The following is a 12,236-nucleotide window of genomic DNA, read 5'->3' on the forward strand; positions in this document are numbered from 1 at the left end:
CATAAAGCACCTCAATAACGTTGTGAAATGTATTCGTTTTGAAAAGAGGGCAATGTGTGGAGCTTGGCTGTATGAAGAAGTCAAAACGTGCAACACGTGCATTCAAGCGCTGAATAAATACAGCTGGTCATCAGTAACCCCTTATTAAAACAGTCCAAAATGGTACATTCCGTTGCTTCACACGCAAACCATGCCGACTACATTGTGTCACCTGAAGCCACGAGAATAGTCGGCGTTGCAGATCGATTGAATTAAATGTAGACTACCCCGCTGGAGGTAGAGATAACAAGGACATGAAAAAAGAACGACAACCAGGTAGATTGAATAACAGAACACAGTGGGTCTGGAAACGTGGAAGAAGTAGGAGGTAAAAACTGCTGAAAAAAAAAAGTGTCGCCTAACAGGGAGGGAGAAAGGGTTGCAAGGGAGGCATGCGGCACCGTGAAAAGAGCGACCGTGAAAGTGAAGAAAGGGTTCAAATTTTGTGCGGCACGGCAAACGTACGACGCAGAAGAAAGCGGGCAAATGAAAACGAAGAACAATGGAGATGTATGAAAGACATAAAAAAAAGACACGAAAACAGCCGAACTTACGAACCAAATGAAGGCTTGGGAAGAGGAAAGCAGTGCACGAACAGTCTACAAGGATTCAACAACTTGGTGAAAGTGTACATTAATCTAAGAACCAACCTTTTTTTTTTTAATAATATAAAATTTCTTCAACGAATAGATTCATATATCCAGAGATGCGTGTCTACTTAAGACATTTAATCCCAATGCGTTAAGCTTGACTGCAACTCAACTGTTCCAGAGAATGTTTTCACTCTAAGTAGTTTTTTATTCTGCGTGCTCAAGCAACCGGTAATATGCAAGTCATTCTTACCTCCAGAAAATCGCTCTATTCCTGTTTTGGTGCACATATATGCTACGAAAGAGGTTGTAAGGCCGGCACTAGGTTTCTCACCATGAAACAAAAACTGCGCAATAGGCTCGAAGCTAAGTCACAGTTTGCCCGGCAATTTGACTCGGGTGGTCTTTCTGGACGCCGTTGCACTTCAGAGTTTGCAACATTTCTGTAAAGTGTCGAGGCTCCAAAATTGGAGCGGAAAGCTCGCACTTGAAGTAATGAAATTTCATGTGCTTTTGCGGTTTCGCTTTTTGCGAAGTCAACGAACCGCGACAACAATTCCCAAAGGAAAAAATAATTAAATTTCCTTGGAAATATTTTACGTGTAATACCAAACTTTTTATAATTTTCTTAAGGAAATAATTATAGCCTGATTAGTTCCGTAAAGAGTAGTCAGCAAGTCCTCGCATTACAGTCCTTTAAGCAGCACAATCGATTACTCATATTTCGAATCGCACACTCGATGAATAAACACGCGTTAGTGTCCGCATCTGAATTTAGCCTTATATCAATTGCTTGTGCATTAGGTGGTCATGATCGAATTTTTCCATTTTCTCTCGGTGCGCGCCAAGAACTGCAATAATTGCCAAGGCGACATGCAATATTATAAGGCTTTTCTTTTTCTCTGTACATTTGGTATGCTAGTAAAGCGTCCGCACTCAAGTGCCCACTATGAACGTATTCGTATGTGGCTGGTTTATTTTTCGTATTTGATCTGAAGCATTGCCCTAGCTGTACTTCTTTTTTTTTTCTTTTTTTGCATCTGTACAACTGGTTCACCCCTTCGTGAGTGGCACGTAAACAAATGTCCGCGACATATGTATTTGTTAATCACTAACAGTGATCAAATCCTTGAGTGGCGTATATGCTCATTTATTTTTGCCGGTAACCAGCGCATGTTTCAATTTATATAATTGTGAATAAATATGTTTTGCTCGCGCACTGTCATTTATGTAAGCGGTGATTAGGGTGCAGAAAGAACACCAATTAAGGAGATAAATTACAGAATACTGATGATTTAAGATGAACGTTAAGTCATGTATTGATAAGCGCAAGCCACAAAATCTGAACAGGTGTTCGTAAAATATTCGTAAAGAGCCCTCGCAAAGCACAATTAAGCTTTTATTCTCATGTATACTGTTTTTCTCCGCGTATAATACTGCTCCTTACAGGAAGAATGAATACAAAACACCACGCTGCGCTGGAAACAATGCGTAAAAACATCTCATCTGACGATTTCTGGCTGTCCGCAGGAATAAGAAACGTTGAAAGAGTTTCAAATGGCGATTCAAACATCGCGCGCTGCTCCGAAGGAATACCAAAGCTTGCAAAGTCTCCAGAGAGACGTAAATGAATCGCAGGGATCGCCTGGAATAAGTAGCCTCTTTATTAAATGTTGCATCAATGGCGTAGCGTGTGAAAATAGCTCCAAAAAGAACCGTGCCGCTCATCTGTACACCCGCTATCCCCGCAGTCGCAACGCGCCGAGCGCCGAACGTGGCACCCCTGTTGCAGGCCGCGACCTCTCGCGGAAGTCGGTGCCTGTCATCGCAAAAGCGGCCCGCTTTTCGGCGCCCGTCGTCACACTGCCCAATCTTCTAGAGCACTATACCATTGCTGCCATCTTCAGGGTGAGAGGGTGAGCAAGAACTTTGCACCTGAACTTGCAGAGAGCCGGCTCCGTGAACTGCGCATGCGCGCACAGAACCAAAGTGGAAAGGAGGACGCGTTGATTCTCTCGACGGATGTGACGTCAAACAACTTTTAGTATTTGCTTTTTTCTGGAAATAAGCCTCAAACCCAGATGCCAATTACCCCGTTTCGAACCACCGCACCCGAGCAAAAGCTGGCGCGCTTTTCGGGCAACGGGTGCTCGCGCCTTGCGAGTCCTAGGTCGCTTTTCATGCGTCGGCTTGTTTTAGTTTGCGGGGCATCATCCCGATAGATGCAAATTCGGTGAAAATCTGATTCAGTTTGTGGATTGTTGCCCTAAATTCAACAGCGTAGCCTTCGGTCCTGTCCCTGGCCTGTCTGCAGCCTCCGACTACGGTGAGTCGTACGCGAATGATGGTGTTTCGTACATGCCCGCGAGCTCTAGGTAAAGCATTTGTCGGCGTTCTGCTACCGTCTTGCAGCTTTTTTAACGAGTTTTTACACGGCAGTGCAGCTATGCGGTAGTCACAATTACTGACGCGGCGTAATCACGCGACAGTCTCCGGGCGAAGGCATGTGGAGACTGCATAATGGCGTCGATCCCGTTTCTTCGCGCTTGAAACAACCGTTGCATACCTGCTGCTGTGCACCGATCAGTTGTTGTCTTCGGGGTGCACTGGGGTATTGGGACGTACGCGGCGACTTACAGATGATGTGAAACTATTTGCGAGTCGAGAGTCACGAAAGTTTGTAATTTGCTTTTTTTTTTTTTTTTTTTTTTTTAAGATTCTTCGTTTGTGGTCTAGTTTGTTTGGGCAGTAGCAGGCATTTTGGTGTGGTGCGCCAGCGTGAACGCGCTGGTTTATGATCAGGAGGTTTTATCGCCTTCCTCGCAGCTTCAGCAGATAGAGTGGCTGGGCCCATAGAAACGGTCGTGCTTCTGTCAAAAAACTGTCGTAAGGTATTTATCTATGCGGCCCATACGTGGTGCTGCAGTGCAAGAGGTCAGCTTCTTTACAAGCCCTGTATACATGGACTCGACAAAGTCGGGTCGAGTAAGCCTGTCGAGTAAAAAACCAGTTGTCGGGTTCATGTATACCCAGTCGGGTCGAGTAAAATAGCCGCGGAGCGGGTCGCGTTAACTCGCTTGCAGGGGGTAGGTTAACTCGCTTGACCCGCTTGTCTAAAAGAGCATGTAGACGCTGTCGAGTCAGCGAGTCGAGTTATGGCGAACTCAGGGATAAAAAAGCAACCGGAGCGGCGATGAGCGTCAGCGAAGTTGAATGCTTTTTAGCCCTCATCAACGATAAAAAAGAATAATCGAAGCTCTCAATAGTAAAAGACAACGGAATCAAATACGAGTAAAAAACTTGCACAATAACTACAAATCTCGACGCTACGCGCCGCTGCGTTACTTACTCGCTAGAAAGCGAGTTCGTGTAGACACCAATCGGGTCGAGTAATGGTGACCTCACTTACTCGACGCTTACTCGACCCGGTGCTGTCGAGTCCATGTATACAGGGCTACAGTGTCGACGAAGTGCTAAAGAAGGGGAGTTGCTGGCTAGCTGAGATATAGTATAAATGTAAACTGGCCCAGTGCGAAATGAGCCCCGGAGTGAAACGAGCCTACTGCTGAGCATAAAATTGCTACAAGATACGGGCGTATACCCGCACGAATTTATGGACAGCTTATTTGAAAACAAAGCAATAATTAACCTGAGGTGGTTCGTTTTGTTGAGGGGAGTGAGGCACCGTTGCATGTACAGCCTTTGTCAAAAGTGTTGAGCCCGGGGGTCCGCTTCTGAGCCGAATAGTGGCACTGATGTAGAATTAGTTGAGGCCACTGAAGGGGGTAGGAAAAAAAATCTTCTTGCCATCAACAAAGTTGGAATACCGGAAATTCATTACAAGCCGCAGGAACTGGCCCAGAAGCAGACCCCCTGGGCTCTACACTTTTGACAAAGACTGTACCTCGTAATCCTGTCAAAGAGCTTGGCAGTTGCTGCTATAAGCACTCTTGATTACAATTCCATGCAAGCCGCAGCATATTCCGCACTTACTGCACACGTGATTTAACTTAGATTCTCTTTGTTGCTATTTCAGTGTTTTGTAAGTGTTCTAAATATTTGTATTTGTGCTAGCATTGACTGCTAGTCTCGTTACTGCCTTTTTCCTTCTGTGGCAGGCACTCTCACTTGCTTTACTCAAATCAAATTCTACTGTGAGTGAGTTTGCTGAATTTATGCAAAGTAAATGTAATTGCTGTATTACTCTCATTTATTTACATTTACAGAGGCAAGGAATACTCGGGGCCGACGTACGAGTTTCCTCCACCAGTTGGATTCCGCCGCTACCTCAGTAGTGCAGTGAGCTGTGACTGGTGTGACCAAATGGACACTCACTCCTACTGGTTTAGAGCGTGCTCCTAGTTAAGTTTAAAATATCTTGCTTGCAATGTATTTAATCTTGTTGTGGAATATTGTCACCCTTGCATTTGCTGATATGTTATTATTTGGAAAGCATTCAGAGTGATTTTGGACGCATGATTTGCAGTGGCGGGAGGTCGAGAAGCACAAATGTTTGACTGCAATTTTTTGCCTCTCTAGTTTGCAGCCTTTAGAATTAAAGCAACAGATTGATATGTGAACAGGCCTGGCATGGATTAAAGAGTTTGTCATATACAACAACACTTGACCCTTGCGGGGGTAACACAGCTGTGGTTATCTGAGCAAAAGTTCTCTATGTGATGGTGTCCGAAACACGGCATTGTCTTAAGTAACTTGGCATGGAATCGGCCACTTCTTGCATTCTCTTGACAGCATCTATTGTAATGTGTGCTAGGCGACATGCCTTCGGATCTGTCTGCAGCAGTTGCCTTGATGTATCAAGATGGGGTGGTTGTTGCGAGTTGGAAATTCCTATTCTCCAGACTGCACCAATAAAATGCAGTGAAGCCAAATACCAGGAACCAATGTGTTATGTGGTTCATTGTGAAGGCTTGCCATTCTCGTAACTTTGCCAAATTGCTAGAAACATTATTTTTAAGCCCGGTCTTCTTTTGCTCATAGCACAACTCATTTCGTGCATTTGTCAACTTTTTGTGGTTTATGGTTGGCACATTTTGCAGAGGGTGACAAAATTTGAGCTGGTGTGCCACGAAGGTTAAATATCTGTTTATTGAACTCTTCTTGGGAAGCTACATGCAAATCCTGCCTAATGTGGCTGTGAGGGCTTCGCACTTGATTGATGTACCGGTGCATTACTTGTGGCAGCTGGTCTACATTGTACAGGACTGCCACTTTGAGGAGCACCAGCACTGCTATGAAGCAGATTCACAGCATTGTTCCTGGTGGAGGCAAACCACTGTAGATGTCCTCATTCCAGTGCAGCTTCAGCCAGTGAAGTTTCACAATGCCCGTGTTGGACAAACAAGAGGCCTATGAACTTGAGCATTTCACTTAGTCATTTCTTCCAAACATCCATCAAAACAAGCAACCTGTTGGTTTCCCCAAAATCCCTGTACAATCATATTTATTTTTATTTTTACAAATAGTTTGTATAAGCTGGAGAGCCTTCACTCAAGTATACACTAGGTTCCTATCTACGTGAAAACTACACGCTTGTGTGCCAGTGTCAGCAGATCGTTACTAACGATTGTGGAAACCCTCCTAAACAGAGATAAAACTGAGGACATGCAGCGATCATGTGTACATACTCAAAAGCAAGTGGGTACGGAAACTATGTGCACCTTTGGCCACTAGTTGGCATTACAGGTGGTTGTAGTACCTGAATCGCTAAAAGCTGAAATCAGAGCTGCTTCTGACAGACTCTTCTGGCTTCTTTGCTGCTAGTGCGATAAAAAAAATCTGTAGCTGAAGTTGCTGAATCACACAATTTCAGTGTTTTTTGTTGTGTGGCCTGACATGAACATTTCTTCATCTAAGCTGCCACCATTCTTCAGATACAGATCGCTTGTGTGTCACCACTTGGTGCGATGTTACTCTGTGTCACCAGGGGTAGAGACAGACAATTGGAGGAGGAGAATACGCTACAACAGGACATGTACTTGCAGACTAACAGGAAAAATAAGGAGGCCTTAGGAAAGCTAAAGAAAACGGTAAACGCCGCCATGAGGCTCACTGAAAGAATCGCCAATCTAAAGAGAGGATTGCAGGAAAAGGAGTCAAGTCATTTGGTACAGGCATTCGTGATCAGTAGAACAGTTTATGCGACGCCTTGTATGAATATGGACGTGACGGAGGAAAACAAGGTGGACGCTATGATTAGGCTGGCGTATAAGGCGGCCCTTGGGTTACCTAACATTGCTTCTACCGAAAGTCTGTGGGATTCATCATCATCAGCCTGACTATACCCATTGCACTCTCCCATATTTCTCCACTTAACCCGGTTCTGTGCTAGTTGCATCCGCTTACCCCTGCGAACTTCTTAATCTGCCCATCTAACTTTCTGCCGCCCCCTGCTACGCTTTCCTTCCCTTGGAATCCAGTTTGTTACCCTCAGCGACCATCGGTTATCCTCTCTTCGCACTACATGTCCGGCCCATGTCCATTTCTTCTTAATTTCCACTAGAATGTCGGTAACTTGAGTTATTTCTCTGACCCACTGTGCACGCTTCCTCTCTCTTAATGTTACCTCTACCATTTTTCGTTCCATAGCCCTCTGGGTTGTCCTCAACTTAAGTAGAACTCTCTTGGTTAGCCTCCACGTTTCAGCCCCATAGGTGAGTACAGGTAAGATGAAACTGTTGTATACTTTCCTCTTGAGCGATAACGATAAGCTGCTAGTCATAATCTGCGAGTGCTTGCGAAATGCGCTCCATCCCAATCCTGTTCTTCTTGTTATTTCCTTTTCATGGTCCGGATCTGCGGGTACTGCCTGTCCAAAGTAGACATACTCGCCTACTACTTCCAGTACTTCACTACCTAATGTAGACTGCTGTTCCTTTCTGAGGCTGTTGAACATTACCTTAGTCTTCTGCATATTGATTTTCAAGCCTACCTTTCTACTTTTCCTGTCTAGGTCATCAATCATTATTTGCAGTTCATCCCCCGAGTTGCTTAGCAAGGCAATGTCATCAGCAAATCGCAGATTACTGAGGTATTCTCCATCTACCCTTATCCCTCACTGCTCCCATTCCAAGTCTCTGAATACTTCCTCTAAGCAAGCTGTGAATAGTACTGGGGAGATTGTGTCTCCTTGCCTAACACCTTTCTTTATCGGAATTTTGTTACTTTATGCAGAACTATGGTTGCTGTGCAGCCACTATATATATCTTCCAGCACTTCAACGTACGGCTCGTCTACCCCCTGATTTCGCAATGCCTGCATCACCGCCGAGGTTTCAACTGAGTCAAATGCTTTTTCGTAATCAATGAATGCTATGTATAAGGGCTGGTTATATTCCGAGCATTTTTCTATCACCTGATTGATGGTATGGATATGATCGATAGTAGAGTACCGTTTCTGAAGCCCTGCTTGATCCTTTGCTTGATTGCAGTCTAAGGTTGCCCTGATTCTATTAGCGATTACCTTAGTAAACACCTTATACGTAACAGACAGTAAGCTGATTGGTCTAATTTTTAAGGTTCTTAGCATCCCCTTTCTTATGAATGAGGATAATGTTTGCGTTCTTCCATAGTTCCGGTACTATCGATGACACCAGGCACTGCGTATACAGGGTAGCCAGTTTTTCTAGCACGATATCTGCCCAGCACAGCCGCCCCAGGAAATACATACTTGCCACTCACATTGCCACTGCTTTCCTCCGTCCCCATTCCAACATGCGAGAGCTGTCATTGGAATCTTGCGAGCAGTTGCATGGTTGTGCTGTTTACCTTTAAATCTGTCAGTGAAGAACTTAGTGATAGATACTGATTGATAATGATAGTGACAGTGATGATAATGACAGGGATTACTATGATGTCATGACGTTACCAGGCGACTCGAGCACATGTGAAAGTTATCCTGATCCAGTCGTCAGTGCAGCGCCTTTCATTTGGCGTTTGCTCTAACGCCACATGACACAGCATACAAAAGCAGACGCAGTACAGCAAGAATCAGCAGCATTTCAAATTGGTTTACAGGAAAGAAAAGGCGTATCTCACACTTCTCCGCGAACACCTGAATCGAGCCATAAGGAAAACGAGGAAGGAGGTGCTATAGTGGAGGGCATCAGACCACCATGTAATAAAGGCTTTCACCTCATTGCTCTTTAGTGGTCCAAAGTGCCCCTAGAGTTTTTACTTTTTGCTCGTATGAGCATTCAGTTCAGTGCTGCATAGTGTGATGTTAAAAAAGCACGAGTACCAGGGACCGATGCATTTGTCACCTGCAGTCGCTCATTGCGACCTTGGCTGTTCCTTCTATGTTATTTTGTGTTTGTCATGACACATTCATGTGTTACCCCGCCGGGATGGCGCAGTGGTTAGGGCGCTTCCTAAGGATGCGGGATCGAATCCTGGCCTCAGCGACCGCTTTTCGAATGGAGGCGAAAGGCAAGGCGACCGTGTGCTGTGGAATGTCAGTGTACGTTAAAGAACCCCAGGTGGTCGAAATTTCCGGAGTCCTCCACTACAGCGTCTCTCATAGCCCAAGTCGCTTTGGGACATTAAACCCCACAAACCATTCCATGTGGTTCTGCCAGATATACAGTAACTTGGCACTAGCTAACAGAAAGTCGCTGTAGAGAGTAGTGATGTGGTACTAGCTGGTATTATATTGCGCAGGGCCACTCTAGCATTTTTTTTTTTTCCCGGAAGCTTAAATGGAATTCTTTTTGACTGGGGCAGAAAAGTTTCGCAATTTGAACGCCCGTGCTCTTCTCTAGCGTTGCTCTGTGCCTGCACTTCACTGCAGTGCAGGCTTGAGCCAGCGGCAAACGTATACATAACCAGCGCTGCCAGCTTTGGCGAATTAGTCTGCTCGAGGTTGCGGTTACAAAAAATAAAAATAAGCATCAAGATAACCCGCATGCTCACTTGAGATGCAGACTAAAGGTCGTTCCTGCAGGAAGCATAATCAAATTCAGATGTGGGTTTCAGTTTGAGCACAAGCAGAGTGGTGAGTGCTTTTCCACATTAACAGTGTTGAGCTGCCCTTCTGCCAGGAAGTGCTCTTTGCGAACTGATAAGTACAGTAGAACCCCATTACAGTAAAGTCACCGGGACCGGCCAAAATCTTACTATATCAGTTGTTAGTGATGACACGGTCCTGAAGATACTATCTCGTAATTAAAGTCTGCTTACTAAGCACATCTTGTTGCTTTACGAAAAGAACGCTCTAAAATGCCTTCCATCTCTCTCTCTTATCATCTCTGTGCCATTTCCTTTTTCATTTTTTTTTTCTTTTACAGCTTGTAGAAGTACCTGTTTAGCATGAATGCAACATGGATACGAATACAGCCGAGCTTGATTCCAGCTGAGAACCAAAGCATTGCGTGAGCGCAGCATCATCTTCCGCTGTTTCCATCTTGAGGCAATAGATGAAAAATGCACGACAGTCCAGCACTGCAAAACCTCACAAGCCACGCCTCCAATTCTTGCCACTACTCCTTCGTGCTGAACAGTGTTGTGTGAATGTTCGGCCGTTTCTTCGCTTCCCTTTTTCTTGCTGCACTTTTACTCTATTTTTAAGTGACCGGCCGTCTTCTTTTTGTGTTTGGTCAGCTTTACATTTTTCCCGCTACGCGCTGCATGCTTTCCCTCACGGCTCCAAGGCCTTAAAGTTGGCTTCTTCTCAGTGCTGATGAGCCTAGCGGTAAAACCATAAAAAAAAAGCACTACTTATTTTTTTTTTAAGAAAAAATTTCTTCGCGATTCCATGTAATGCGTGTGCAGCAATGCCATTTCGTGAGAAGTCGACGCCATGGCCAGACGTTGTTCAGTATAACCTAGTTTTACCAAAAGCATGATGGGACTTCAGTTTCACTTTACTATAGCAGGGTTCTACTGTACAATGATAACCGGTCATAGAGGCTCCTCCATATTTCACGAGTGGAATGAAGTCCAGTTTTGTGCCCATTGCAGAAACAAGCTGAACAAGCTGGTCATTCTATGTTTCCGTTTTCTGGAGAAGGTGCTTTGCAGCAATACCTAGCCTTCAGGGGCCGTGCAAAAATCTTAACAGTGACATCCTACGAGATATTCAGAGCTAGGAGTTAGCATTGCTGTTCTCAATGCAGCTGATGGGTTACGACCATGCAAGCGGGTTGTGCCACCTAATCTACAAATCACAGTGCGACACATTGTACCCGTTCTCCACCCTCTGCCTCCTACCTTCTCTTCATCATCCCTCTTGTCTCTACTTTGCCACCTGCCAATCAAGGTCTCAAAGGGACAAACAACACAAGCTGTCTAAAGCCACCACTTGAAGGAAACCAAATTTTGGTTACATGTTGATATGACAGCGTTAAAGGCTGCCATTCACCATAAAATTTGGTATCAGGGTTGTGAATGAAAAATTGTGGGTGATAGCCGGGAATTGATTGGTGGCAGGGTTGTGCAAAGTCACTTGATCATATGATATGGCAGATTTGGCAGGAGCTGCCAAATCAAGCTTCTCGAATCAGATGGGTAGGTGAAATGAATCGAACCCTCCAGGACTCTTGCATTTCAAGTCAGACATGCTACCCGTAGACCGCAAAGGCACTTCATACGGCTAGGTAAAGGGAGGCTTTATATTTGTGTCAGGCAGTCTTTCACATAATGTGGTAGTTCATGACTCTATGCTAAAGAGTATGTATAAGATAATGGAAGTACCACCATTGCCAAAAATAACCAGGCTGCGTGCTTCACTTTTCAGCCAAGTAGCAGATAATTCGTACCACTTCTGAAACTGTAAATCTGTGCAAAGTAGTAAAGGCAAGCTGCAGTCCTCACTTCTCAACAAGTTGTGATCCTCTAGGAATTCATGTTGACCTTAGGATACAAGCTAAAATAAGGCCTTGCCTTATTTTTACCTCTCTGCAAGTTCGATCCCTGCCAAGGCACAGGGGTACAGAAAAAAATTAAGGCAGATTGCAGTCATGTACAAGACTGATGACACAATGATGCTGTTTCTGTTTGCCTCAAGTTATCCGTGATTATACTTCGAGACTCATCGTGGCTATCTGTTGTCGGCGGACAAGTGTGACAGATATTATGCCTTTTCTTTCCTGTAAACCAATTTAAAACACCGCTGATTCCTGTGTGGTACGACGTTTGAGGAAGCGACAAATGAAAGGCGCAGCACGGATGCCTGGATTGGATGCCTGGCAAGGTTAGCTTCATATATGCGTGAATCGCACGGTCATGACCGGACATGATGTCATGTGGTGACCTCAGTTCTGGTTATTAGACATGACTGGATGTGACATGATGTCACATCCGGTAATGGTGACATTACTGCGAACACATTAAGCTGCGCACAATAGATGAAACAACCTCCAGCTTAAACAGCATCACTGTTGAAAGTGGGCGTTGTGCAGTCTAGTTGAAAGTTTGGGCGGCTGTATGCGAGCAAGGAACTGAGTGCTGTGATTTAACTTCCCAAAATAAATGCCACCGAGTGGTACTTTTTTCTTAATACACGTCATATATTTACTAGAACCACCTTACTCTGTATTTTACAGCTGTAAATGCTGCAAAAAGCAAATTTTCTAAACTTGAGAATTTTATT

At 44.6% G+C, this 12,236-nt stretch overlaps 1 long non-coding RNA gene across 1 annotated transcript; it reads left to right on the forward strand.

The window, feature by feature from the left end:
• The first annotated feature begins 2,613 nt into the window (after window positions 1-2,613).
• LOC146171479 (uncharacterized) lies at window positions 2,614-5,209 on the forward strand. The gene is made up of 2 exons (XR_014702866.1): window positions 2,614-2,955; window positions 4,856-5,209. It is a non-coding gene; the product is annotated as an uncharacterized LOC146171479 (long non-coding RNA).
• Window positions 5,210-12,236: the final 7,027 nt, after the last annotated feature.

Source organism: Amblyomma maculatum, unplaced genomic scaffold, assembly GCF_055883805.1.
Source record: "Amblyomma maculatum isolate TAMU_Amacu unplaced genomic scaffold, ASM5588380v1 scaffold_22, whole genome shotgun sequence".
Classification (NCBI taxonomy): Eukaryota; Metazoa; Arthropoda; class Arachnida; order Ixodida; family Ixodidae; genus Amblyomma; species Amblyomma maculatum.